This window comes from Canis aureus, chromosome 25, assembly GCF_053574225.1.
Source record: "Canis aureus isolate CA01 chromosome 25, VMU_Caureus_v.1.0, whole genome shotgun sequence".
NCBI classification, from domain to species: Eukaryota; Metazoa; Chordata; class Mammalia; order Carnivora; family Canidae; genus Canis; species Canis aureus.
In genome coordinates, this window is record NC_135635.1 from 23554800 (window position 1) to 23578245 (window position 23446).

The 23446-nt window shown below is 35.1% G+C and overlaps 1 protein-coding gene and 1 long non-coding RNA gene across 17 annotated transcripts in view; one reads left to right on the forward strand and one right to left on the reverse strand.

Annotated features, from left to right (window-relative positions):
- Positions 1–23446, forward strand: part of SOX5 (SRY-box transcription factor 5) — a 994522-nt gene that overhangs the window by 392459 nt on the left and 578617 nt on the right. The window lies entirely within an intron of this gene.
- LOC144297633 (uncharacterized) lies at positions 755–12699 on the reverse strand. Its single transcript, XR_013364589.1, has 4 exons — positions 12657–12699; positions 3348–3412; positions 2616–2745; positions 755–875 (listed from the first exon to the last, which is right to left on the reverse strand). It is a non-coding gene; the product is annotated as an uncharacterized LOC144297633 (long non-coding RNA).

Sequence of the window (23446 nt, forward strand, 5' to 3'; positions counted from 1 at the left end):
ATAAGAAAACCTCTGGAAATAATATATATTAGAAATGCCCATCATATTCATTGTTCAGGTATTTACAGAGGGCCTTCAATGTGTGGAGACCCTTCTCAGCAGTCCTTAGAGAACTATAGTATCTTAAGGAAGATACCCTTAACATATATTCAATTTCAAGTCTTTAGCAGAGACTAGAGGATCAAATAAAAATAAGAAAGAAAATATTCTCAAAGTTTTTTTTCCAAAGTTTTTATCCAAAATATAAATTTGTTCCAATTATAAGCCATAATTTACTTCTGTAAACAGCCTCTGATAAGTTTTCAAATTTTTCCTGTTTTCAAAATAAGATTTAACTAATTTTCTATATAAATGACATTATTATTATTTATTATAATAATATATGATTATAATCATTATATTATATGTATTATCATATGAAAAATCAAGGCAGAAAAAAGAAAGAAACTAAAATGCATTTTCCCACCACCATAATATAACTACTTCAAATGTGGGTTTTTTTTTTTTTTCCAACCAAATATCTTGTTCCTTTATGTACATTTTTGTATTCTACTGTTTTTCACTTTAACATTAAAGCATAAACATTTTTCTCTTGTTATAAACTCCTCATAAATTTTTTTAATGCCTCCCATCCATTCCACTGAATGGATTTTTAGGCTAACAGTTCTGTGATTGTTGGGCACCTAACTTGTTTACTGCTTTTTCTCTTTTATCCTTTCAGAGGAGAATTAGTCAGACTTTTAGTGATTTCACGTCTCCATATCTGACCTCCTCTTCTGTGCAGAAGGGGCATTAACATTTTCAAGTCCTTTGTTGTTCAGTGAGCTTCTCAGTGTTTCATATGTCCTCTTCTTTGGGCCAACTAAAACCACCTACTTGAGATACAAATTTAGATGTCAGTAAGAGACCCAAACAGGGCTGATTAGGCCTGTGCTCTGGCTATCATCTAAAGTCAGACAACCTAGATCTCAATGGCTATAAGGCCTTACATTTTATAGGTGTTTCCACAGGCCCATACCATTTAGAAGCAAAAGGACACCTGTATGTTTTGAGCTTTTAGCTGGGTGTGAATTACTCTCCTAGTTTCCCAGGGAAATTTCATAGAGGAAGACAGTTCTCCTGAGCTACTTGCATAAAGGAAAGCTTGTTAAATTGCAGGAGGGGGATTCTGGACATGTGTTGAGGGTTAGCCTGGTAGGTTACTTCTCATGACTGAGGGTCTCAGGGACGAGGGAAACAAAAGTACTTTCGAGATAAACACACATTTAGATGTGTGTCTGTGTGTGTGTGTGTGTGTGTGTGTGTACACATAAGAACATTTAGGACATTTTATTTGTTAAGGGCCCGACTAGTGCTTTGAAAGTCATAAAATCCCTTGTACTTTTCATAGTCCAGGATAATCTCTTTGGTGTGAATTTAGGATGGTAATTAAGTCTTGTATTGATTTCCACACCAGAACTTTTATGTTTTTAATATCTTAGAATCACTTTAGTTTTATTGTAAAGTTACTTGCCATTATTTCAGTGAGGTATGCAGGAACAAAGGTAATGTCACAAGGATCCAGGGAAGATGTTGTCAGCTTATATATATATATATATATATATATATATGCATATATATATATATATATATATATATATATATATATATATATATACAGGAGGATACATAGGAGAGGTCACGGCCAGGATAAGTGTACTTATTCCAATAGTCTAAGCTTTTCTAGAAAACTACTTTAGGAAGCATATATTACTTTGAAATAGCAGTAGGCAAAGTAAGACCAAATTGTGATGTAATCATCAAGAAAACCATATTTGTAATAAGGTTAATTAAATTTGCTGCAATCTTGAGACAAGCATCCTGTAAGTGTGCCAGTAAATCTGGTCTTGCTTTATCAAACTGAAGGGCACCCCCTCCTCCTCCCAGAAGGAGTAGCTCATTGCCAGGGGACACACACAGGCTGGCAACAATAACTAATATGTTATGAGAGGTTAGACAAGTTTAAATAGAATTCGTCTCTGAACTGAAGGGCAAATTGTAAGAAATTTCTTTGTCTGCTTGTGATCCTGTTAAATTGAAAGCACAATGGGAGGTTTGGGAGAAGCAACAAAGGTTGAAATGATGGCCTGCTGTTTGGAGCAAGCATCCTGTCTCCACGGATGGTCCAGACATCTGCTAACAACAGCCACTCCTTGTCAGGTTCTGCCCCACACAGGGCGCAAGAACACTTTGCACCATTTAACTCATCAGAGTCTTCAAGCTCTGCAGTGTGCTCCACATCAAGAATGTTTATGTAATAAAATAATACTAATTTAATTAAACATTTCAAAGGGAAACATTATTTTAACACTAATTAGGTATGATTACAGTTTTTTTTTTTCTATGTTAGGTCTGAGCTGCACTAAGCACCTTCATTTTGCTTCCTTACTCAATTTTATAACGAAGTCTTACCAAATAATGCAGTGTTATCCTATGTTATTCATTCCAGTATATTAATAAATTCAAAAAACTTTGCTAAATTTGAGATGATTTCAACAGACAACAATGATAGTAACAATGAAAAATTATATGGGTCAGAGGCGGGGAGAAAAGCATGTTAGTCTATATACACTTACGGCCTTTTTTTGAGATACTTGGAAAGTGATATTCTGTTATTTTTTAATTCAAACCCATCAGGCTGGTACAAACACAACATATCCCCATTTCACAGGTGAGAAATCCAGGGCACAAATAGGATATACAGGTCTGGAATAAAGCAAAGCTGGTTAAGAAGTACAGTTCAGAGTTTGCTTTCTTGGGGCATCATCCCTCTACAAGAGCTACCAAAGTACTTTTGCTCAAGATAGTTAAAATCTACTAGTTAAAAAACTCATAAAATGTGCATGAAAGTCATGCTGGATTGGTAACAAATAGACAAAAGACCTCTTTAATCAATGACATATGAAATGCTGCAATATACTTTTAACTAATTAAAGATGAAAAAATCTTTGAACTCTCAAAAAAACTAGTTTTACCCAAGACATATGACAACTTACATTTTTATTTATGTACATAGTATATTAACGGAAGTCTAAAGAAATTCACAAAGACTTAAGATTTCAGCAGAATAGAAAATGCCGGTGTCTTGGAAAACAAATCAGTTGAAAGCCTTTCAGTGATTGAGGGAAACAGAGGATTTTAAATGTTTGAATATTTCTTAATGAATTCAATGAGATGAGACATTTTCCTAGCTTCTTTAAAGCTACTTATGGTTAAGAATAAAGTATAGGGGAATATATCAAATGCTGTTATGATAGAATACGTATATTTTAGTTCATGTAGCCTTGAGAAACAGTAAGCTTACTTACCTCTTTCCTCAAATTCTAGGAAATCATACTTTTATAGGAAAGAGAGAAACCAGTTCTCTGCAGGCCTAATTAAAAAAAAAATCAGTGAGATATTTTTCTTTTCGACTTCCTACCCAAGCTTGAGGCATAGCGGTAGCTGGAGAGTATATTGTGTTCATTTTGCTGTTTGAGTAGTTTAGGAAGGAGGTGCCTTTGAAACACCAAGCAGCTGATATGATGCCCTGAGGACATTGCTGTCACATCAAAATTTCTTTAACACACACACACACACACACACCCATAATCATCATCATCATCACCATCGTCATCATCATGACCAACAACTAGCTGTAGTTTTAACAAATGTATCAGAAAGAACTTTTCCTCAGTTATAATTATGCACTTGAAATTATGGCTGTAATTTTTATCAATAACACTCTGATTAATGATAGATGATATACTATCTCATTAAGTCAGCCTAATTTTTATAAAAATTCCAGCAACTAAAAAAAAAAAAAAAAGAATTCCAGCAACTGTATAGGATTTCTTTTTCATGAATTATAGATTTATTATGTACACATTTACAAATATCTCTAAATCTTGGAATAGGAAACTGGAAAAAGATAAAGTTGCTTGGTAGATTAGAATGTTCTTCTTGCCTTTTCCAGACAGGTCTCATCCCCAGCCTTCTCATTGCTGTTAATATTCCTATTTTTCCAATCTGTCATGACTTTAAATATGGAATCTCATTTTAGTTCTCAGTCTCTTTTGACATTTACATTTAGTATATTAATAAGTCACACAGTTTCTTTTCTCTGTGACGTTGTACAATAGTTTTCCATGCTAATGACTGACACCATCTTTAAATAGACCCTCTTCACCTCACTCTAATACACTGCTTTACAAATGGTCTTCCTTCCTAATTCTCTTTAAATTCGTCTCCCATGCAATTTACTGTCACATCTGCCTAAAAAAGGGCCTTTGCCATGTTGATTCTGTGTTTGAAAACTGTCTTCCTCACCAGTGAGATCTTGCCCATTACCACCAATCCTGTCACAGCTCTGTTCTAGCCAAGACCAAGATTCTATCAGTCACCATGCCCTGGAGCCAGGATTCAGCCCTTAGAGTCTGTGATTTGTGTGAGTTGTTGACTATTCTTCCTTTTCAAAATGTCTATATGTATGGGCTTTTGAGACAATTGTTAAGCTGGCTTTTTCTCCATTTTTTAGCTGCCATATCTTAATCTCCTTCATAGCATCTTCCCCTTCCCATTCCTTAAATGAATATTTTCTTCTGGATGCTGTTTAACCTTTTCCCTCTTTGTCGATTTTCTTTGAGTAATTTCAGTGCAATTATTGGCTTTGACACCACCTAAATGCTGGTGATCACCTAAGTTTTATCTTTAGCTGTTAATTAATTTATTATAACTGCTTACTACACATCTGGTGCCACAGACACCTTAATATTGCATTTCCAGATTAATATTATATCCCTCACTCTAACCCAAAATCTTTTCTTACTTCTTAATCTACATCTTTGTGAATGAAACCAATATTTCTGCACTTGAATGAATCAGAGCCTGAGAATCTTCTATATTGCTTATCAAAAAAGTATTTTTTAGCACCTACTCTAATGTCAGTCAAGTATTGAAGATACAACAGTGAAAAAATTAAACAAAATCCTTGCTTGCGTAAACTCTACATTCCAGTAGAAAGGAAAAAAAATACATGTATATTATAATAGTTTCTAACATTTTAATTTACCAAGGTAAAATTGATATATGATCAACTGCAAATGTTCGAAGTATACATTTTGTTGAGGTCTGACATACGTATAGACCCCCAAAACAGTTATCACTATCAAGATGGTGAACATATTCAATTATTTCCCTATTTTCTGTCATTATAGATTAGTTAGCATTTTCTAGAATTTGAGACAAGTGAGATTATACATCATGTACATTTTTTGCTTTTCTGATCTCTTACACTTACCGTAATTGTTTAGATTTATCCATGTAGTTATGTGTATCAACATTCATTACTTAGTTTTTCTGAGTAGTAGTCTATTGTATATAGATAAACAATTCATTTGTCTATTCATCTTTTGAAAGATATTTAGTTTATTTCCATTTTGACTATTTCAAAGAAAGTTCCTGTTCATATTCATGTTCACTTTTTTTATGGCAATATTTTTAGATATCTCTGGAATAAATACCTAGAAATGGAATGACTGGATCACAGGATAGACATATGTATAAGTTTTTAAGAAACTGCAGCATTGTATGGGAGTTCTGGTTCTTCCACATCTTCACCACCATTTGCTATTATTGGTCTTTTAAATTTTAATCATTCTGGCCATCTGGTTGGCTCAGTGGTTGAGCATCTGCCTTTAGTTTAGGTGGTAGTCCCGGGGTCCTAGGATTGAGTCCTGTGTCTGCTCCCCACAGGGAGTCTGCTTCTCCCTCTGCCTATGTCTCTGCCTCTCTGTGTGTGTTTCTCATGAATAAATAAAAATAAAAATTTTAGTCATTAAAATTTAGTCTGGTAGTTTATATATCGTAGTGGTTTTAATTTACAATTACCTAATGACTAATGATGTTGAAAATATTCTCATGTGCTTATTTGCTATCTGCGTATCTTCTTGTTGAAGTATTTGTTCATATCTCTTGCCCATTTTTAACTTGGCTTGTTTCTTACTAAGTTTTGAGGGTCCTTTATATACTCTGGATACAAGTCCTTTATCAATATATTATTTGAAAGTATTTTCCTGTGGCAAGTGATTTCACTGTTCATTTTTTTAAAGTGTCTTTGAGGAATAGAATTTTTTTATTTTGATGAAGTCAACTTACTTTTTTTTTTTTTTTCTTGGGATAATGCTTTTTTGTTGTTGTTGTATCTAAGAAATGTTTGCTTAATCCAAAGTCACAAATATTTTTTTCTATGTGTTCTTCTAGAAATTCTGTAAATTTGGGATTTATTTTTAGATATATGCCCCATTTTGAGTTAATATTAGTATGTGGTACAAGATGTGGATCAAAGTTTTTATTTTTCTGCATGGATGTCCACTTCTTCAGCACCAAATTTTGAAAAGACTATACTTTATTCATTGAATTTCTATTTTGCACCTCTGTCAAAAATCAGTTTTTTATATATCTGTGGCTTAATTTCTAAACTATATATGATGTTCCACTGATGTATTTGTCCCCTTTATGCTAATACTACATTACTTTAGCTTTATAATGACACTTGAAATCTCTGGTTATTACTCAAATGTTTTTTCTTCACGGTGGCATAGCTATTCCAGGGCCTTAGCATTTTGTATTAATTTTAGAATGAATTTGTCCATAATATTAAAAATTTTTTTAATAATTTTTTTTCTGGGATTTTTGATTGGGATTATATTGGACTTGTTTGTAATCTGTAGAATAATTTGAGAATTGAAATTTTAAAATTGAGTATTCTGACTAATGAACAAAGTGTATCTCTCCATTGATGTAGGTTTTCTTTAATTAACAATGATTTATAATATTCAGTATATAGGCCTTGCACATTTTTTTCTGTTTAATCCCTATTTTGTCATTTTGATGCTATAATAAATGACAATTTTATTTGAAATTTCAATTTCTGAATTTTCCATTTTAGCATATTGAATGCAGTTGGTTTTAATGTATTGCTTTTACATGTTACAACCCTCCTAACTCATTAGCTTTAGTAGCTTTATTGCAAATTCAATCAGATTTTCTATATAGACAATTACATTGTCTATGAATAAAGACAGTTTTACTTATTGCTTTCATATCTAGCTGCCTTTATTGCTTTTTCTTGCTTTATTGTGCTCTACTACAATCTCCAATAAAAGTTGATAGAAATTATGATAGTAGACACCTTGTCTTATTCTCAATCTTAGGATGTACATTCATTCTTTCACATTTAAGTATTATGCTACCTGTAAGTTTTTTGGTAGATGTTCTTTAGTATGCTAAGAAAATTCCCTCCTACCTTTAATACACTGAGAAAATTATGAAGAACAGTGTTGGATATTATAAGTGCTTTTTAAAATATTTTATTTATTTGTGAGAGAGAGAGAGAGAGAGGCAGAGACACAGGCAGAGGGAGAAGCAGGCTCCACGCAGGGAGCCTGATGTGAGACTCGATCCTGGGACTTCAGCAGGATCACATCCTGGATTGAAGACAGGCACCCAACTGCTGAGCCGCGCAGGGACCCCCTATAAGTGCCTTTTGTACATCTATTCATATGATCACAATCTTTCTTTTTAGTTTGTTAATATTGTAAATTGCCTTGACCATTTTTCAAATTTTAAAACAACCTTGTATTCCAGGTATATACTCTGCTTGGATTCAGTTGGTTAGCAGTTTAAGTATATCTATATCTATGTTCATGAGTGATAATGGTCTGTATTTTTTGTATGTTTGTTTGTATATCATATACTGGATTGATATCAGTATATGTTGGCCTCATAGAATGAATTGAGATGTTTCCATACCTTTTTCAACTTTGTGGGAGAGTTTGTAAGAAATTGTTTATTTTTAAGTCTTTGGAAGAATTTGCCAGTGAATCAGTTTTGGCCTATAGTTTTCTTTGTGGGAAAGTTTTGTTTGTTCTTTGATTTTACTACAATCTCATTAAAAACAAAAAATAGACATAAAGCTATTATGCTATCTGTTTATTCCTGAGTGGGCATTGGTAGTATCTTTAAATGAATCTGTCCATTTTGTACAAGTTGTCAAATTTTTTTGGCATAAAGTTGGTCATAATGTTAGTTTATTATCATTTGAACATCTGAAGAATTCTTAGTGATACATCACACTTCTCTTATTTCTCTTATTGGTAATTTGTCTCATTGCCCTGTTTCTTTTCCTTTTCTGATCAATCTGGCTAGAAATTTATCAGTTTTATTGATCTTCTCAAAGACCTGGATCTTGGTCTCATTGATTTTCTCTATTGATTTTTTATTTTCTATTTCACTGAATTCACTTTGATCTTCATTACTTGCCACCTTTTGCTTACTCTGAGTTTTGTTTATGCTTTTTGTTTATGTTCTTAGGGTGGAAATTGAGTCCCTTTGTTTGAGACTTTTCCTTTTTTTTCTAATATAGGCATGAAAGCTAAAAATTTTATTTGTAAACCTCCATATTGTTTTACCAAGATCTCAGAAATTTTGACATGCTATATTTTCATTTTCATTCAGTTCAGAATACTTTCTAATTTGTTTTTGAGTTTGTCTTTGACCCTTGGGTTATTTAGAATTGTGGTATGTAGTTTCCAAATATTTTTGGATGTTTCAGATATCATAGTCCTTGATTTCTACTTTAATTCCATTGTGGTCAGAGAACACCTCGTGTAAAGCTGAATCATTTAAAATTTATTTAGACTTATTTTATGGATTGAAATCATGGTCTCTCTTTGTAAATGTTTCATCTGGACTTAGAAAAGACATTTATTCTGCTATTATTGAGTGGAATGTTCTATAAATGTCAATTATGTCAAATTGGTTGATAATGTTCTTCCAATCTATCTTTAGCGATTTTCTGTCTACTTTTCTATCAATTCTTGAGAGAAGAATATGAAATCTATGACTGTAATCGTAGGTTTATTTATTTTTTCTTGCACCTCTATCTGTTTTTACTTTATTTATTTTGTTTCCCTTGTATCTGGTTCATAAATGTTTAGGGTCACTATGTTGCTTTGATAAATTGACCCTTTATTATTATGAAATAATCTTTTTCATTCCTGGTTATACTCTTTTTTCTGAAATCTACTTTATCTGATATTAATGCAGCTGTTCCATCTTTTTACAATTAATCTTTCCATGATGTATCTTTTTGTATCCATTTCTGCTTAACCTCTTTATGTCTTTATATATAAAGTGGGTTTCTTGTAAGCAGCATGTAGTTACCTGTTGTTTCTTAACTCACTCTAACAATCTCTGTCTTTTAATAGTAATTCAGGAGATTTACACATAATGTTATTCACAGATTTAGGTTTAAATCCACCTTCTTGGGATCCCTGGGTGGCGCAGCGGTTTGGCGCCTGCCTTTGGCCCAGGGCGCGATCCTGGAGACCCAGGATCGAATCCCACGTCGGGCTCCCGGTGCATGGAGCCTGCTTCTCCCTCTGCCTGTGTCTCTGCCTCTCTCTCTCTCTCTGTGACTATCATAAATAAATAAAAATTAAAAAAAAATAAAAATAAAAAAAAAATAAATCCACCTTCTTGCTATTTGTTTTGTACTTGTCCAATTTGCTTTTTACTCCTTTTTCTTTTTTTGCCTTAAAAGTTCATATTATACTTTAGTTTTTTATTTTTAAATTGAAATATAATTAATTTAATATTTCAATTCTATCTTATTTTTGATGTTAAGTTACAACTATTTGTTTTTTGTTATAGGATCGCTTTAAGATTTATAGTCTACGTGTATTCAATTTATCAAAGTCCACCTTTAACTTATATTATACTATTCCCCATATACTATGGGAGAATCTTACAATATCATATTTCCAATTATTCCCCTCTTGCCATTTATGCTATTTTTGTCAGATACTTTGTTTCTATCTATGTTGCAAACCTGGGGTGCCTGGGTGGCTCAGTGGTTGAGCATCTGCCTTTGGCTCAGGGCATGATCCCAAGGTCCTGGGGTCGAGTCCTGCATCTGGCTCCCCAAGAGGGGCCTGCCTCTCTCTCTGTGTCTCTCATGAGTAAATAAAATATTTTAAAAAAGAATGTTGCAACATTATATAATTATTATTATTAATTATCTTTTAAGATGGGTCACTTAAATTAGAAAAATATATATAATTTATCCATGCAGTCATCATTTCCAGTGTTCTCTATTACATTTTGTTGATCCGTATTTCCATACGGTATAATTTATTATCTTCTGCTTGAAGAACTTTCTTTTAAATTTCTGTGTGGTGGATCTACTCATAATAAATTCTCTGCCTCTTGTATTCGTATTTTATATTTCATAAATCACCTTTGTTTTGAAAAATACTTTTGCTGGGTATAGAATTCAAGGTTGTAAGTTGTTTTCCTTCTTTTATCTGTGGGTTTATACTTTTCATTATATTTGAGTTTTTCTGCTATTATTTTTTCCAATACTGTTTTTCCCTTCTCAGTTTCTATTGCTCCATCAGTACATATATCAGAATGCACAGTTCCTGGGGTTGTCCCACAACTCACTTATTTCTGTGTTGTTGTTTTTGAGTCTCTTACCATTTAGAACACTTGTTTCATTTAGGATACTTGTATTTCTATGTCTTCAAGTGTACTTTTTTTTTTTCCCCTTTAGTCCCTATCTGTCATTGATCCCATCTATTCTTAATTTTAAGCATTTATTTTTCTTCTTGCCTGGAAACATTATAGCTTTCATGTCCAGAAGTTAGTTTGGGGTCTTTTTTTTAAATATATATTTTTTAAGTCTTTACTTAATATTTTCCATCTTTCACCTAGGTTTTTGAGCATATGAATACAGTTAAATAACTGTTAAAATTGTATTTAATGTTTCTTCCTCATTCTTACTTCTCTGTTCAGTTTGGGGTCAGTTTTGAGTGATTGATTTTTTCTTCTATTTCTGGGTCAAACTTTCCTCCTTCTATACATGCTTGGTAGTGTTTTGTTTTAGTCAGATGCCAAATTTCATAAGGCTTATCTTAATGGATGTTGCATATTTATATATTCTTATAAGCATTTTTGAGTATTTCTTTCTGGGACTTAGTGGGAACAGATCAACCCTATTGGGTCTTACTTTTATGACTTGTTAGATGGGGCCAAACCAACATGTTTTTTACAGCCAATTTTTCCCTACTATGAAGGCAAGGCACTTTGAGTACTTTGATGTAGCTCTGAATTGTCTTTCCAGTGTGACTGGTGAGTATAGGCCCTATTTCTAGCCCATGTGAACCCTAGTTACTTTTTCCTCTAATTTTTAAAAATGATTTTATTTAGGGCAGCCCCGGTGGGGCTGCCCATGTCTCTGCCCCTCTATCTCTTTCTGTGTCTATGAATAAATAAATAAAATATTTTTAAAAAAAGATTTTATTTATTTATTCATGAGAGACACAGAGAGAGAGAGGCAGAGACAGAGGGAGAAGCAGGCCCCACACAGGGAGCCTGACGTGGGACTCAATCCCGGGTCTCCAGGATCATGCCCTGGGTTGAAGGCGGCGCTAAACCGCTGAGCCACCCAGGCTGCCCTTTTTCCTCTAATTTAGGGGATCATTCTTTCCCTAGTCTTAGGCAGTTACCTTACACATGTGCTGATCAGGATTCTGCTAAATGTTTGGGAGAACCCTCTACACATCTCCCAAATTCCCTGAGCAGCTCTGTCCTCTCCCTAGTTGGTCTATAAACCTTAGCTTCCTTTGTTTTCTTGGATTCAGCTCTGTCTCCTCAATTTGGGGATGCTACCAACTCCATTTGAGCTGCTGTATCCTGATACACAGACTGCAAGAGAATTACTCTCAAGAGAATAACCTGGGTCAATCATAGAGCTTGTCCCATTTGTTTCCTTGTTCTCAGGTATCAGTGTTTTCTGCTGGATTTCCAATATTCAAAAAGTATTGCTTCACAAATTTTGTCTACTTTGTTGTTTCTCACAGAAGAGTAAATCCATTTGTGTAAAGTACGTGTTTTAAAGATTAAACAAAATCAATAAGTGAACGGAAAAAGTAAATGTTGATGAGAATCAAAAGTTAATAGGTTTGTGAAAGATTAGAGAGGGTATCCTTATCAAATATCCGCTCCACCAATTTACTATTATAGAGAAGAAAAGGAAAATAGAAAAGGTGATATTTCTGTACACCACTATTAATATTACTAGCAAGAAGTCTCATTGGACATAGTCTAAAATAGATATAAATAATCCAAATTTTATGCCTCATTAGAGGTATGACATTTTAGTTAATGTATAGAGAAACCAATACCTAAATCTCCCTTTCATTTTAGGGAGGATTCAGTGTTGTAGGTAACTTCATTTTATACCCAATGTCTAGGGATAGATTGGAGAAGGAAATTGGAGAGAAGAGAGGCAGTACTAGGTATCCTCTTCCCTGATTTCTTCTCTCCCTACCTTTATATTAGTGAGCAGTCAGTAGTGTATTTAACGTCTTTATGTTTCTGGAAAGAAAAATGCTTCTGCTGATGGTGATCATTCCTTTTCTCAATGTGGGAAAAATGTAGAACAAAGAGAAATTTTCTGTATTTCTCAAAATTTGATTCAAAGGGAAAGACATGAAGGGGAAATGTAAAGACTGGTTAATTTGATCCCAGGTATTTTGTTATAAAGAAATGTCTAGCAGATGTTAAATGCTTACCTCATTTTATAATTGAGGATTCCATTCCATTCACAAAGTCTGCCACACCTAAATATAAACATGATTCAACCAGTGATTAATTCAACAGTTTGGGTAATTACATTCCCTAGCCTCCTGAAAACTATACCAACTAGCCTTTTATCAGATTTCAGACCCTAATTACTCACATTTTTATTACTACCTGTTTACATTGTTACTAGAATTTTGGGCATATGGCACATTGATGTAGTCATATAAGTAATAAATAAACAGACCAGTTTATATTTTGTGAGAGAGAAATACTGTGTTATTCAAATGGATTTCATTTGGTATATTAAGATTAACTAGTGTCAGAGAGGTTACTTGTCCTTTGGGACAATAAGTGTCCTTTCTAAAATGGGCAGAGGGTCATTTGGCTCCTGAAAGATTATTCCAGCCATTTATAATACAAGAGACTCTACGGGGTGAAAAAAGATAATGTAATGTAGTATTTTTCATAGTCAAAATCTTTCTTCATACCACAGGTAATATTATTAATAATTTGTTGGATTTTTTAAAATCAAACTATACACGTTTAGCTGTAAAAACTTAATTTCCTCTCTGTATATCCACCATATTCCATTACTCAAGTACAGTCTGCAACTATTTTCTCCTTAAAACTTCTTGCTGACAGATTTTTCTTCATTTAATAATACTTTGTAACACTTTGGATATAAATATATTTCACCTGGTAAGCCATTTTAATAGCAACCTGAATAAAATCATGTAGGAGAAGAAAGACTTAAAAAGAGGTTTGAAACTCTCCATACATCCCTTGATTTTTAAGCAGTGAAGAAAGATTTTAGAGTCATTTATGAAGTTTTGGGAAGATGTGTCTTTTTCCCCAAAAATATTCTAATGGTTTTATATGTGCTCCTCTATCTCTGATCTAGAAATACTTAGTTTATTTTCTGCCTGTTCCTTTGCTTTGAAAATTGATTTTTTAAAACATGTATTTGTTAATACGTGTGATTTGATAAAATTATAGTTATGTGCTATTGGGAATATTAGGATATTTATTTAGTTTAATTTTCTATAGATTTAATTGAAAATCTGAAGCTTATTTCAGCTGGTAATAAGCAATAAGAGATTTCTTAATAAGAGATTTTGGTAGCATCTATGCATGCTTTGGAAATATAGAATAGTCATTTTGACTTTCTGTTGAATGACAATTATAGACTATTCACAAGTATATACTTTGTTCTAAGGTCTTTCATTTTTAAGGGGCAAGAGTTTGTTATCTGTCTTTATGGTGCCAGTTACTAGGTTTAATATTTTGTCCAAAATAGAGAACTCTCAAACCGTGGACTTTTTTGATGATCTGAATATGTATAAAACATCTCATGATTCAAAACTGAGTGTGCTCTCTCTCTCTCTCTCTGTATATATGTAATTTTAAGTAGCACTACTTTCTCATTTAAGATAGATCATAGGAATAAGCATTACCTATGTGACCATACTCTTCATCTATAAGGGTGAATATGCTCAAATCCGCAGGCCACTTTTCCAAAAATTATTTTTCTTCTCATTTATATCCTTAATTCACATCACTTTTCTAGGCATGCATCACTCATCATGACTTTATGGAAAAAGCCTTGGCCTATTCACATATCCTTCCTCACAAAACCTTTCACTTCTAAACATGACTCCCTCTCTGATTCTTTGCTAACAAGCCCATCCTACCCCTACCTTCATAGCTTCCGATGAGTGGCAGCATCTGTGTGATTAGGATTAGAAGTGCCAACTGGCCAGCATTGACCTACACTGTAAGATCATCCATTACTTTGGACTCTTTATCCTTGAAAAAACACTTCAGTTTTGTGAAACATGATATACATTTATCTGTATTTTGTTTTCGCAACCAGGGTGAATTTGCTCATAGAAATTAAGAAGTTCAGAAAACAGACCTTACTAAATTGAATCTATACCACCTCAATTAATGGTCTGACAGCTGTAGTATTTTCTTTTGGGTTTGGATTCTAATTATAGAACATGTATTCCTTTGTGTCTCCGATGGAAGGCATTCTCTGGTCCAGCAATCGACAGGCAGGTAATGTACTCATTTGCTTTACAAGGCTGGCCTTGGGCTCCCTTCTTTGCACCTCAGTTTTCTTAAGGCAAGAGTCTATTGGCTAAAAAGGGGTCACCCTTTGAGTTGAATTTGAAATGCTCCAATTTCAAATATGGACACATAGATAGCAAATGTCCTCTAAGAGATTAAAAATTATACTGTGTATCTTTAAATATAAAATTGTTCAAAACAGCAAGATTGAAGTGGTCCATTTTTTGAAAAGCCAACAAACAAAAAACTATTTTGTGGGCTAACCACAGAAACAGGTTCTAAACGCATTAAAATATTTTATCCCATTATTTGTTTTGACCAATTGACCACAATATTAAAAATTCAATCATGGAGCAGCTGACAAGTGCAGTTGCCTAATTTTATTTAAGAGTTTTTTTTCCTTTTTCCATTTTTCCATCCTGTTAACGCTGCTGCCTGTGCCCAGACAGTAATGGGCTTCTTGTATGCCCACGACTGTTATGATCATGTAAATTTATTGGTGCTTAGAAGAAGCGAGCTATTAAAACATTACAACAGCCATTACAGCCGGGCTCGTGTTGGCTTTCGCTCCCAATGAACATATGCTTCCGAGTGAATGCCTAAACTCTTATTTATGGATTTAATTTAATATGCGGAAAGAATTCAAAATTAAATTTTGTGTCTGCCTCCAGAGAGTGTCAGTGTATAATAACATGGTAATTTTTACACATCTTTATGAGAAATGGGAAAATTAATTCTTTCTGACAAGTTGTAATTATTCGACTTGGAACAGTTGCAGCTGAGCAGTTTGCATGCCTGTTGTCTGGTGTTTCGCAGTGTAAGGGGAAAACTCAGGGATGGAGATATATTGTGCATCTGAGAGTTTCTAATAGCTTCTGACATTTTAGCCTTGCATATTATCAGGGTGCTCTTTAAGGAGTCGAGGTATAATCTATTATGTTGCCTGGGACACACACAGTTGCAATAGCTGGAATATCCTACAGCAATTTTTTTAAATATGGGGGATATCTCCAGAATCATCCTAGAGATGTATGTAGTTGAAATTGAAGTGACACATCTTTATGTCTCTTAGGGGTACCTCTTATTATCTGCTTCTTCACCTGCATGCACCCAGAATAGATCATTTCACAAGAGTAGAATGTTAGACCTGTATTTTTAAGACTAAATATGCTTAAAAGGAAAATGCATGTTTTCTCACCTGTCCTACAAACCCATTACCCCACCTCAACCTTGCACACGCACAAGTGCTTCTGTAATAAATGCCTACTTGCTTCCTAATCTTTAGATTTGCTGTTTAAGTGTTCATGAAAATGTAGGATTAATTTAACGCACAACTAAACCAAAACACCACTGGCTATGTTAGCAAAGAAAATATGGAACATGTTGTATGTGAAGAGATGGTACGCTGATTGACAGGCCAGCCTGGAGGAGAGTGGTGTCATCTCTGTGTGTAGGATCAATATAGTCCTTGCAAAATAAATGCAAACTTACAATGTAAGAAAGTGTTAGCAGATGAACATGAGAAAAATTCAATTGTCAAAAGCAAGCACATTTCCTTTTTTTGCTTTGGTACTTCTGCTACAGAACACAGGGATAAACAAGTGGGTATGCCTCTGTTCTCTCAGTTGGTAGACTAAAACTTACTCTGACATTGTTTTAAGTGGCAAGATTTTGCTAAAAGTTTCTATTTAAGGACAAGATGTAAATCAGAGTTTTATCCACTAGTGGCCTCCAAAATAGGATGATGCCTTTTGCATGTTAAGGCGAGAGCTCAGCCAAGCTTCCAGACAGGTCATTGTATTGCACCATGCCTGTGTTTCTTTAAGTCCTCTTAGCTACCAGCTTCTTTACTTTCCATCTTGCACTGCCCAGCAGCGGGCAGCCCTAGTCGAAGAGATGCTGCAACTCAGTAATTGGTGGTGGATTTGATCTTATCTTGTCAAAAGGCACAACAGCACCTTGATCCTGGGTGAAGACAACTTTGGACTTTACACATTTTATATTCATGCATTTTCACTTTTTCACTGATTCTCTCTAGTAAGCTCTCTTGTATTCTTACGCATTGAGACCTAAGATGAAAATGTAATCATAAGTTGGAAACTTAACACATGATGTCAAGGCAAATGTTTGAAAGCCTATCTAAGAGGGTTATACAACTCTGTAGAGACTATCAGTCTCCAGCCCTTCCCACTTCCTTCCCCACCCCCACCCCCCACTGCACTTCCTCACCACAAAATAGAGCAAAATCTCAGGAGAGAAGGTACCCAGGATAGATACGTTATTTTACTTTATTAGACCACATATGCCACCTATGATTGATAATAATGACTGCACTTATTTTGGTGTTTATTTAATAAATTAACTTTTTTTTCTATACACTGCAAACCCATAAAAAGAAACTGGAAGATCACTTTGAAATGTAAATAGTACACTTGATTCTTATCTGTTCTTAAAAGACCCAGCTACTTTAAAGTTCCAGACCTTTATGAACCCTGTTTTGGAGTAAATTATATTTTTGAAGTATACAACAAGATTTTGAGTGAGAACAGATCGAAAAGAATTTTTATAGCATAATAGACTTATTACAACTCTAATTTATTTGAGGTAGAGTAAAAAATTAAAAGCCTTCACTCCAGACTGAATGCATCAGGTAACATCCGCATTTAAAAACCTCAAACAGAACACTTTAGAAGCAGAAGCAAGAGTCGTTTCCAAAGTGGGAATTTGATATTATAGTGGCTTTTTTTTTTAATTGGTATGGAGAGTCATGCCTTTTTATTATACTTGTAGAGGACAGAAAGAGCCTCCTGTTTATGCAGAACTGCCCCCTTTACCACTGCCCAACTGCCCCCAGGAGCTGGATCCCACTGAAACACTGGCAGTGATTGGTCAAGCTTCACATCTTGACTGATTTCATCATGTCACTCTATTAGACAGATACTATTATAATTCTCTTTGCCCAGAAGATGTTTAGGGCTAGTTAAGTTAAATAATTGCCAAGTTCAAATAGCTAGTGATGGCTGAAATTAATACTTAAGCCCACATTTCACCATAAAATATTCACTTTGTTTGGTTGCTCACTCTCTTTAGGATAGTGATTAAAATGGATGGGAGACAGAATAGGAATTTGGACTGCCATGGAATGTGATGGAATGTAAACCCAGGACTACTCCAGTGCATTATCTCCCCTGCCAGATTTCCCATCTTCCTTTAGGAGTTCTGTAGGGGGATCCCTGGGTGGCGCAGTGGTTTAGCGGCTGCCTTTGGCCCAGGGCGCGATCCTGGAGACCCGGGATCGAATCCCACGTCGGGCTCCTGGTGCATGGAGCCTGCTTCTCCCTCTGCCTATGTCTCTGCCTCTCTCTCTCTCTCTTTCTCTATCATAAATAAATTTAAAAAAATTTAAAAAAAAGGAGTTCTGTAGGTCTCTGGGACATTCAGACTGCACACCTCAGCCCTCCCTGACTCCTCTGTATTGCTTCATATCTCCTCTCTGTCACCATTATCTTGATGCTTCGCCTTTAGTGTCTCTCTCAGATGCTTGGTTCCTTTCTATCCCTGGTTTTACCATTTTACTGTGAACACTGGTTAACTCCTATTAGTGACTTAACATAGCCTCTTTCTTCTGACAGTTTCTCCTTGACCAAACTGTGGTCAGGCTCCTCTACACTCTCTCCTCAACTGTGCTTTGGGGCTTCCATGTTTACCTCTGAATTTCTGAGTTTTAGTAAGAATCTTGGTAAGTTAGTTGAACCACAATCGCCCTTCCTCAGTATCTGATCACCACCATCTTCTGCCATCTTTCAGCTGGTGTCTCATCATGCTGGCCTGCCTTCAGCAAGAATCCTGTTAGGTTGGGTTAGCCAGAAATTTCTCCTTTTTCCTGATATTTTCTCATAGTAATTTTGCACCCACCCACTGACCGGCACTCTGCTCCTTGGCTTATAAATTCCCATTTTTCCTTGTTGTATTCAGAGTCAAGTCTGATCTCTTTTCCCTCCTCCAAAACCCCACTGTACCATTGCAGCTTCTCATCCTAATTCTTAGTGCCTTCGAAAAAAAGTCTGCTTGACTGTTTTAACAAGTGTCAGGAATGCATACTTTTTCTGTAACACTTCATCGTAAAGTATACCTCTCATGGAACTAGTGCTTTGTTCAGAAACCTTTAGTGGTTTCCCATCACCTACCAATTACATTTCTTCTAGTCACAGATTTCAGCCTGACTTCCAATAATTTCTCATGCATACTTTGTGTTCTAACTTAAGTAGATTGTCATTCTGTGAACACAGTCTAACATGGGGTTCTTGTTTTCCCTTCTGCTTGGACTGCCTGCCCCCAGGCCTCCATGAAATCTCTTTCACTGTCTAGGCTATTGGCTACTTTTCCTGTAAGCATCTTCCGGTCCCATCCTGACAGCCATCTTCCAATGCTATGAACATCCAGAATGCTTTGTTTATACCTGTCCTGTTGTAACTATTATATGTGGTATTCGTTTCCATTATTTATATACCTGTCTTATATATACCTGTCTCCAACATAGCAGGACCTCAGAAAAGCAAGGGATACTACTTATTTTCATCTATCTTTCTCAGAACACCAGTGCATTCCATTTAGTAGATACTCAGTAATTGCTAACAGAACATGTAAAAGCCTAATCAAACCAAAACCACCAGGAATAAGGAATAATAAATATGACAAAATCATATTTATTGACTTGTAGTGAGGAAGAGAATTCCCTAAAACCATGAACTTCCCCTGACAAGAGCTAGGAGGGAACAACTTGAGGTTAGGGATTTTGAAGAGACTTTAAGAGACAGAGGAATCAGTTTTGGATTGCTTGCTGTTTCTGAGGTGGGACTAAAAGTAGAAGTTACCTGGAGACCGGATGCCTTTATAGTACAGACCAGTGCAGTTTAGCAGTAATTCAGTATTACTGATGAGAAATAAAAATAACAGAATGGACTTGGAGTGACATTGATAAAAATGAGGGAGTCCTTGTGACATTTTGCAATGGCTGCATGACATTGGAAGGAACAGTGTTTTCTGTTTTTAGTATTTGACTTTTTCTATGTCCGTCCTCCTAGCCTGGCTCATGGCAAGGCTGCTTTTTCTTCTTTTTAGTTTAAGTTAATTTTCACTCTGTCTTTGCAGGACAGATTTTGACTCTTACCCAATAAATTAGTGAATTAAAAAAAATATGGAGGAAAGATACTTTTATTTTTCTAGATTATTACTTAAATAGCTAGAACCTGAAACTAATAATTTTGGATGGTCAGGAAGATATTATTTTCCACGTGCTCAGTAGTTTAAAAGGCAATCTTTATATACATGTAAGTCGCAAGCCAATTGTCTACATTTATTTTTACTATCCCTTTTAGTGACTTTCTTTTCCTTGAGCCACCAGATAATTCTGCATTTTTATTCATTTCTCCTATCTCTAGCTCATTGTTCATTCTTAATATAGATACAGAGCTGCAGAGATGTGCTAAGAACATTTTTACAATTTCTTTGCTTTCTTGTCCACTTCCCTGTCTCTCAAGTGTCTTTGATTTAATGGATCAGAAGCCTGGTTTGCTAAGTGTGTTTGTGTGAGTGTGGTAAATAAATATACATCTCCCCCGCACCCCCCCCACACACACATAAAAAGTGGGGTGTGAAACTGTTTTTATTAAGGTTTTCCCTAGAGCAGAAACAAATATAACCAATGCTAGAAATTGTTAAGCCATTTTCTTCTGAACTTGTAATCTTTAAAATTAGGTTAAAATTCTTTACGGCAGCCTTTTTTCATGGTATCTTCAGACTCTGTGTTCTCTGTTGTAGAATTTCTCATGATGGAGGTTTTTTAAAAGGTACCAGATTCCATCCATTCCAGGATACTTTCCCTCATTCCTTCTGAATGAACCCACTAATAAAACCCCTAAAAATTTATTATTTTTTCTTTAAATGGATACCACAGCTGAAATCATATATTATTTGGCTCAGTTTAAACATCAATGTTTCTTCACCTGCATTTATCAACCTGTCTACAACCAGAATGTTTAGAAGCAACAATTTAAAAAAGAAAAAAAAAAGTGACCTCACCATTTTAGAATTCACAACGAGAGGTGTTCCATTAGCAAACTGCTCAATTTCTGATTCAACAGAAAAAGGTAATTTGTCCTAAAGTAGAACGTCCCTTCCTAATTTTGTTGAACGTTACCTAGGCAGCCCTGGTCACACAACAGAGAGAGAGTATGCCAATATTTTTGGTGTGTGCTATATATCAGAATGTGATTATAATCATTATATCCCTATTTGCATTTCTCTGGCTCTCTGTTTTCTTTTTAATTGGGTTATAAAACAATTAGTTAACACCATGTCTTTTTAGAACTCCCCAAGTGGGCCAGAAGCTGTTTGTTCTCCCCGGACTGATGAGGGAGGGACCCTCAGGAATCTCATTTTATTTACAGCAGGGTGAAGGTCAGAGAGAAACAGTTTTTGTTCTTGTGCTGTTGCTTTCTGTTGTGACCTCTCTTGCATTGTTTGGCTTCCCTGCCCCCCGCCCTTGTGCTTTGAAGAGCCGCACACCAGGTGTTCCTGTTCTGAATTACACATGAAAGAACCTCATCCCTGGACTAATTAACTAGTAAACTGTACCCGCCTCCCCTGGGTTTAATTGATGCTGCTCTTAAAAGGGGAAGGCAGTCCTCACCCCCCCTGATTTCACACCACAGTCATCTCTTCTTTATCTTTCTTAAATGTAGAGGATGTTCCACATGATTTTGACATCTAGGTAAGGCGCCAGGGCCAGTAGCATAGTTCATAAAACAATTACCCTGGGTGAAAGGAAACTACTCTGGACTTTTCTTCATGGCTTTTTAAAGCTGTGCATGTGACTCTCCAGGGAGTGACACGTCCTGAGTGATCTACTTGCTCACAGTAGCAAGACCCAGAATCTCATCGGTAACTTTCTGCATTTCTGCATTTGATTCTTATTAAAGCAGAGCAGGAAGCCAGTATGCCAATCAGTGTTTTCTATTTTTATTTTTATTGTGGTATTGGAAATATTGGAGAAACCGTAAAAGTTGTACAAGCAGATAGCATATCATCTTGTCTTCTAATATCACAATTGTTAGGTAGATTTTATCTTTCACAGACAGGGACTCCAGTCTCCTAAGGTAGTGGACTTAAGCACTGTGGGCAGTCTTCTCTAGGCATCGACATGTGTTCCAGGGAGATGAGGTACAAATGTATGTGCAGTGCAACAACCTGTCCTTTCCTTTCTTCCTGTTCTCTCCTGTAGAGTGTCTTATCCCATTTTTTAAGAATGTCAGGATTTAAAATTCAGCTGAGGAATTCTGTGACTTTTTCCATCATCATTTGGCTGTGATTATATTGCTGTTGTATTTGCTTGTTTGATTTTAAAACTAGAATTAAAATATTTAGAGTTGATTTTTATGTGTGAGAGCATTTTAAAATGCTCACGTGAATAATTTCTTATATAACTAATTAATTTCTTTTGAGTATAGTTAACAGTACTATATTCTGTATTTGTAAGTTACCAAGAGACTGAATCTTAAAAGTTCTCATCATAAGAAAAAAAGAAAATTATAAGGATACGTGGTAATGGATATTAACTAAATTTATTGTGGCAGTCACTTCACAATATATAACTCTTGTATAAATTTGTCTTCTTAAGGCTGCTTCTTAAAATTCCAGACCATGTATATATATCTTCCTGATGCCGTTTCCTTCTGAGTAACTATGAGGACCCTCCACCCTGTCTTTTCCTTGTTTTTCACTTCACATGAGTATTAATGGACATTTATTATTCTCGTACTAACTTCCAGAGCAGGACATGAAAGACCAAAAAATAAAAAATAATGTATATAATTATTTCTCTAAAGTAAGAAATTTTTTGTTTTTGTAAAAGGCATTAAACATTTAAAAAATAATAATAAAAAGGGATGCCTGGATGGCTTGGCGAGTGATTGAGCTTCTGCCTTTGGCTCGGGGCATGATCCCGGAGTCCCAGATCGAGTCCCACATGGGGCTTTCTGCAGGGAGCCTGCTTCTCCCTCTGCCTATGTCTCTGCCTCTCTCTCTTTTTGTGCCTTCCATGAATAAATAAATAATCTCTTTTAAAAAAGAAATAATAAAAATAAGTTAGTCATCCTGTTGGAAAACGTTGCTCTGTGGCTGAGGATTTACTGGATTGCACAGTGCATTACACATGGTAAGACTAGAAGTTTAAAACGTTTTCTTATGAACTTTTAACTTTGCTTAATTGAAAGCTTTTTGAGAATGGGTGTTGTCTGAGTCTATCATTTCTGCCTCCTAGCCCACAGCAGAATGCTTCATGTATGATCCATACATGTTTGTTGAATATAACTGAATTGAGTTTCTTTTTTTTTTTTCCCTAGCATTGGGTGTTGAATAGAGCTAGGAAGGGGAACTTGACAGGATGGTAGAACAAACAAGCTCCTTAAAATTATTAACAAAATGATAACAAAATGTGGTCATGCTCCCTGAGTCCTTTAGGACTTGAGGGAATTTGAATTAGCTATTGACATAAGAGGGGGAAAAATTAAGGAAAAAATGCTGAGAATCTAGTTCAGTGTAGACAAAATGTGGAGGTAGTGGTTTTGTACCCAGTGATCCTGTTAAGTCTGAAAATACTTGTTTTAAACATAGACACAGTTTTAATAACACAGATGTGTACCACTCTCTC